The sequence below is a fragment of the Neltuma alba genome, unplaced genomic scaffold (genome assembly GCF_004799145.2).
Source record: "Neltuma alba isolate B1F8T4 unplaced genomic scaffold, ASM479914v2 tig00011329_pilon, whole genome shotgun sequence".
NCBI lineage: Eukaryota > Viridiplantae > Streptophyta > Magnoliopsida > Fabales > Fabaceae > Neltuma > Neltuma alba.
Genome location: NW_021636034.1, coordinates 1 through 6,791, shown reverse-complemented (window position 1 = coordinate 6,791; position 6,791 = coordinate 1). Strand labels below are relative to the sequence as shown.

The 6,791-nt window shown below is 35.1% G+C and overlaps 1 pseudogene; it reads right to left on the bottom strand.

The window, feature by feature from the left end:
- Window positions 1-1,823: 1,823 nt before the first annotated feature.
- LOC114712039 (D-cysteine desulfhydrase 2, mitochondrial-like) lies at window positions 1,824-6,567 on the bottom strand (annotated as a pseudogene).
- Between the last annotated feature and the right edge of the window lie 224 nt (window positions 6,568-6,791).

Here is a 6,791-nt window from a genome sequence, read left to right as displayed (position 1 = left end):
TAAAGTGAGGTAGTCATTCATTCACAGGTTATCTACTTATCCCTTTTTCAATAAATTTTTTATTTTTGGAGCTTTAGCTGTTTATTGTTAACGAATGGTGGAAAAAATTTTTTTAAATGAAAGAATATGAGTAATATGATATTTTGCAATAAAAATTTAAGAAAAATTAATAAAAATAACTGTTGAATTTTAAAATTTCAGTATTAATTATTACACTTGTAAAGAGAATTATATTCGAAAAATAAATAAAAACACACTTTTATAGTAATTTTAGATTTAAAATTTTAAAATTTATCCATTATTTTTTTGGAGATCCTTTCAAATCTTTATGCTAAAGAAGTCAGAAAAACTACAAGGAAATTAGGCCATTTGATAATCCTACGACATGATATGCATATTTCAGAGGTGTTAGGTTCTAAACAACTTAATTTCGTCCTGACATGAGTTGTATATGCCTCCGCCGAATATAGGCCGCCCCTCCTGCATTGAATGGATCAGGTACAGGTGAATTAATTGCAGTCAAACTCCATTTATTATAGGCACAATTAGATGTGGACCCCACATGAATTAACATGGCTCATCAAACTCCATTCTTTCAGTCAGTAGGGAGGATGGATTATTCTGTAATAATAATAGAACAGAGGGCTTGACTGCTAGTTACTGTCTTCCAATAGAATAATAATAATTACGAGCAATGTTGAAATAAGGAAAAAAATAATCATATTGTAACCGGAAAAAAAAAATCATATTTGTGACATTATGACTAATACAATATTTGGTTCCTTAAGTTTTCATAAATTTTGATTTCGGTTCTTCAAGTTTTAAATTATGGGTTTTGATTAACAAAATGGTCCAGTTATTCATTAACTTGTAGGAACCAATATTTTAGGCGGAAAAAAACTTAAGAGATTAAAACCTATAATTTAAAACTTCATGAACCAAAATCAATATGAAGGCAAATTTAAGAGACCAAAAATTATTAGTAAACTTCAAATACAGAATCCACATAGCTAGGATTGGGCAAAGGTAGTGTCAAAATGCGAGCCAAAACAAAACTCCACATCTCACGTGATTACTTTGTTAATCTTGATTATTGACTTGCCACCTCTTCCCCAGTGTTTGGGTATTTTAAGCTCACTAATGCATTCTTCTATGGTCAAGCCTACAGTTTTGGTACAATTTCTACGACTAAAAAAGTGCATAGTTCCATTTATTGAATCACCAATATCAATGCATTGATAAAAATGTCAAAGGATTTTTTTTTTATCCTTAAACTATTCTCACGAGAATGCTGGTTTTCTAAACCATCAAAGGGTGAACTGTTACCTTCAAACTTAACAGAGTGGTGCATTGTACCCCATACCATTAAATGATAGTAGATAACATTATGAGTAACTTTCACAAAGGATCTATTCTAGTTGCCATTAATCAAGTTACTAGCTTGACCTTTTAAAGGTTATTTGAAACTGCTTATATCAAGTGTTTATAAGTATATTCTCATAAGTTGAAATAAAACTCTCCTCACACATAGTTATCTGGTATTTTATAAATCACAATGAAGAAATAAAACTCTCCTCACACAGTTATCTGGTATTTTGTAAATCGCAATGAAAAAATATTTTTAAAAGACCCTATCACTATTCCAAACTAGCATTAGATTTTATTCTTCATGTCAGCTGCAAGGAACTTGCTTTTAATTTTAAAGGTTAAGAGGAACAGTTTTCTCCTTGCTTCTTTTTTTTTGGCTAATGTCTAAATTTCAATTCAAATACGCTATGTATAAAAGATAAATTTAATCATCCGATATTACATTGAGATAAAGGTCAAAAATAAATAATATTGGGAGAGAAACATCAAATTTTTAACCAGTCCCTATGGAGTCCATGTAACATTGGTCATCTGCTAATAAAGGTTGAGTCCTTTCTTAGAGGGTGCCAAAGTAATTTTTGTACCTCTGAGCCAACCCAAACGTGCCCAAAGTGCCTCCAGTGTGAAGCATCACCACCTCTGGTCCTCCTTTAGCTTCTTCGTTACACAGACGCGTAGCCATTTCCCAAGCAGCCAGAGTGTACACAGGATCCACCAGAATCCCAGTTTGTCGCGCAACTTGCTGGCATGTTTGCATTTCCCCTTCCAAAACCTTTCCAAACCTAGAATTTGCAAGTGTTTGTACATAATAAACCTTAAATCGATACAAACTTACCAAAAAAGGAAGTGCCACAACAACTGTTTAAGTGGGAAGTGTTCTTGGCCCCAGAATCTATTTCCTCTGCGATAATTAAAGTAATTGTATAATATGGAATTACTAACCCTTTTCTCTTGTTTTTATTTTGGGTCTATCGTGAAATAAACTAAACTCTGCAGCGCATTCTCCTATGCTCTATGGATACTGTTGTAATCCCCCTAATGATTTAAGTCTACAAAATAGGAATCCCTTCTGAGACGACAGTGTTTCTCTCGGCCTTTGCTTTCTCTCCTAAGATATATCAACTATGCATTGCACAGAGCCCCATAGAACAAGTCCTACTTATAAACAGTGCGAAACAGTGTGATTTCCTATAAATTTAGTAGGCACACAGATAGATTCAACAAAGAAATGAATAATGAAGAGTAGTTAATGTAAAGAACGAACCTTGGTACAAAATCACATTATTGGGGCGCGACTCTTTCTGAATACATAACTACATCATTATTAGGATATTAACTTCTTGGTAACTCTTTAGTAGTGAATGTTTACTCCCTTAATTCCTCAGTTTCAACAATTTCACTTTCATGGATATTGATTTGACCCATGGCCTCCGTAAAAAATTTATGAACAACCACCATAACTGCTCAAATTAACTGTTTAGTGGTGGATTTCTGTTAACGACAGCATATTAACATTTCACTGATCGAATTAAAGAATCTGCAATTTAATGTGTAGCACTCTCAGGCAAAAGGAGCCGAGGAGAATTGATGCAAGGTTAAATCGCCATACAGAATGACCTTTTGAAACGCCTTCATCATTGCTGTCCTTATAGCAAATTTTCTATTTAAGATGCTTTTGCTAACTAGTATGCATCGAAGACCCTATTAAGACGGTACTTGGCAGAAACGCTAGACAAAAACCACCACCGTTAAGATAATAGTAGATAAGTCTATCACACTTACTTTCTTGGACGGAATCGTTCCACCCAATGCACAATTCTGGCATCCTCTTTGTTCGCACTGTGGTCAATAAACTGAACATTAAAATGCTTCTTAAATTCAGAAACTAATCGTTCTTGCTTTCTCTGTATGCATCAATTGTGTCAGCCAGCATGACTGCATAGACCTCCCATGGGAATCTGCATGGAAGCAAAAACAGAGATTGCAACGAATCAATATTGTAAAATTATTCAAAAATATTCTCTTCAAATAAAATGGCAAGCTATATAAACCAAAACACACCCCAAGCATCGAGCTGCGAGTCCTAAACCAATAGCTGTTGTCCCAGTACCAGCATCCACAACAAATCTTAAGGCCCTTCTTCCAAATAAATGATTCTCTGACAGGTATTGCGCTAACCGAATAACACCTTCACAAGGAAAGAACAAGTTATTGGTTTATTGCAATAGCCATCAAATTTTATCAAACTTTGGCAAGAGTAACACCACAAAAGCATGAATTCCAATTCCAACGATACAAGATATATAATAATATAATGCCCTTAATGAGGTAAGTATATGAAAATGTGAGTTGTTTACCACGGCCACTACAATTCTCCATGATACTCCACTCATCAATAACAGGCATTAATTGTTGACAAGTGTGGTCAACAACTGAACCATGTGAATGTACATATTCAAATCTACTTGACTTTCTCCAATAGCCATTCATATTTATTGAGTACATTACTTTACGAGATACTCTTAAATTATAGTCTTTTCCTTAGTTTTGAAAAAATTACACTTTCGTCTTTTGACATTAAAAAAGTGCAGCGCATTGACCTCTTCTGCAATAACAACTAAGCCAAATTTGACAAAAATAGCAAACACCCTTATACTTAAATAATATAAAAGTTGTGTACTAAGACACAGCTTCTAACCAGTTCATGGGACCCACTTTTTTCACCTGCTTCTTTTGCTATTTTTACAAATTCACTATGTCTTTTTAGGGTCCCCGTGCATTTACACCAGGCTTCCCTCTGGTTAAATATGTATCTGACCATAATAGAGGAGAAAATTGAGTAATGTAGGCATCTCTTAGGGAAGGGAATAGTAATTTACCCTATTTACAAATATGACCAACATAATATTTTAAAAAAAAAAGGGTCATCAAGGCATATACATAGAGTTACTGTGGAACTGGAATCAGGCTTAATGCAGGCTCTATCTGAGTCTTTACCTAACCAAAAAGAAAATGGTCTGAAAAATACGCATGCCTACTTGGAGACAGTGTTTCATTCAACAAAAACGGCTCTCATCATTACCTAGTAGAGCTACAGATTCAGCTGCACCTTCATTGATTATTAAAATCGTTTTTGGATGGTTTCTAGCATTTCTACTAGCATCAATTTCTGCTAATGTTGGAGAAGTAGACAAGCCAATGGTTGAGGCTTCAACAATATCATTTAACCATACAATAGAATCGTTGTCACCAGCCACCAACTTCGCATGGTTCTTCAGCATCTCTTCACGGTTGGCATAAATAGATCTTGGAACATATGTCACATTTCCATATATTGTGGACATCAAGTTATAGCCAGTCAAGATATCAGGTTGCTCCCCTCGCAGAAGCAAATGTGATTTGATTCCTCTCTCGGCACAAAGAGCAGCTGCAACAAGATACGCAAATCATGATTTGGGATTATCCTTGTAGTGTTAATTTCATCCAAAATTTAAATTTCATGTAATTCTAAAAATTCAGTAAAATTTTATGCCATAGCCATACAAATACCTACCAACAGCAGCTGTATGAGCACTGTGACAGCCTCCACATGTGACCTAGAAAATGTGTTAGTTGAGTAGTTGATCTTGGACTGGCCAGAAGAGGGTTGGATCTTGGAGTTCCCATGATTAAGAACTTCCAAGGCTAGAATTATTTGTTCATCGAGTAATTTCCCAAACAGATTGGGAATTTGAACACTCAGCACGACACTCAAGTTAATACCCAATCTAACTTCACCAAAGAATATCTGATTTATCTATTCACTAGTTAATCATTTGATTCAATATTGTATAGAATATTTGTAACAAGACACTCTAGACCACATTTCTATAAGAGATAGAAGAGCCAATCCCATTCTTGATGTTACTCTTTCGAACTCTAAGCAAAACTACAATATTCAAGAAATCATCAAATATGAGTGATATGATGCAATACATTCAAATATTCAATAAAAGAAGAAAAAAGAGTGAAATAACATTTATGTGGAAAAATTCCCTTACAGAAGCAACAAAATGAACTCTACCGCACCAAAAAAGGGTCAAACATAGATCAGAGAAAAGCATTTAAAGATGCATTTACTATTTTGAAGGATAATCTCACCACATCCGTGACGGAAAATCTTCAAGTAGAGGAAGTACCCCATCTAGTTTTCTTGCTTTATTGCCATTAATTAATGGGTGCAACAAATCATCCCGCACAATATAGAAGTATCGATCTCCTTTATCCATCTCCCTTAAGTCATCATTGAAAGAAGGGTTAGTGCGTAAAAAGACACTACAATCATGGGATTTGTCTCTTTGTATTACTTGGTGAACTTTCGTTTCAGGGCTGAGCAAAGTCCATCTTCTGCAAAGTAATTTTCCCATAAAATCTTCATTGCAGAGCTTCAGTTTCGAAAAGACCTGCTAATGGGTGAAAATATGAAATAAAAACTCTCAGGCAGCTCATCCATCTTGCCAAGGAATTAAATACAGGTGAAATAGATAGAATGAAAAGCTTAATATGTAGTAAAGCAAGCTTCATGACATGCAATGAAAGCAGATATAGAGGCAAGTAACTAAATGCATATGTGGCGATATTGAGTTTTACAAAGAACAAACATAACGCAATCAAGGCTAACATTTCGGACAGGACGAGCAGTTAGGGGAGAGATAAGGAGAAGGAGAGTCCATTCCCCCAAGTTATAAACTTTTGCAACCATTGTCCCCTGTGACACTACGAATGGCGTAGGACTCTACTTTTAACAACGCTTCGGAGAGTTTTTCTTACCTTTTACCAGTACATTTTTCAGCTAGACTAGACCTTTTACGAGGTACTAAACAAGTTAATTGAATGGACTTCTAAAGCAACTAGGTAGATTGAGATTGAGAGTTTAAGGAACCCAAAAAAGCAAGGTTGAGTAGGCCTAGTTGATTTCCAGCCATACTCGTTTCGCAATGCCCTGATCTTACTTCTCGTTGGGAAATTTCACTAAACAACAAACCAAAGAGCATGGGTTTTATCTCACATCCAAATGTGGGAAACACGATTCACATTACCTGAAGATTGCTGGAATAAATTCCGCTTCTCATAGCCACGGCGAAGCTCTGTATCTGTCTTGCCTTTGAAACTTCATATTCCAACCCCGCCGGGCCGCCAACACCACGATGATACTCGAAGCAATTTCGGGTGAGGGAAATCGAATTCGAAAACCGAATACGCACCATAATATTTACTCCTCCGGTCCTAATTATAAAACCCAATTGACTTATTTGAGGAGATTAAGGAAGTAAGTTAAGTTGGTTATTTATAATAAATAAGTGTTGTTATTCTTAAAATATCCTTGCTAATTAAGTATAATTGGCTAAAACTATCATTATTAGAAGGATTATCTTGGAAAAAAA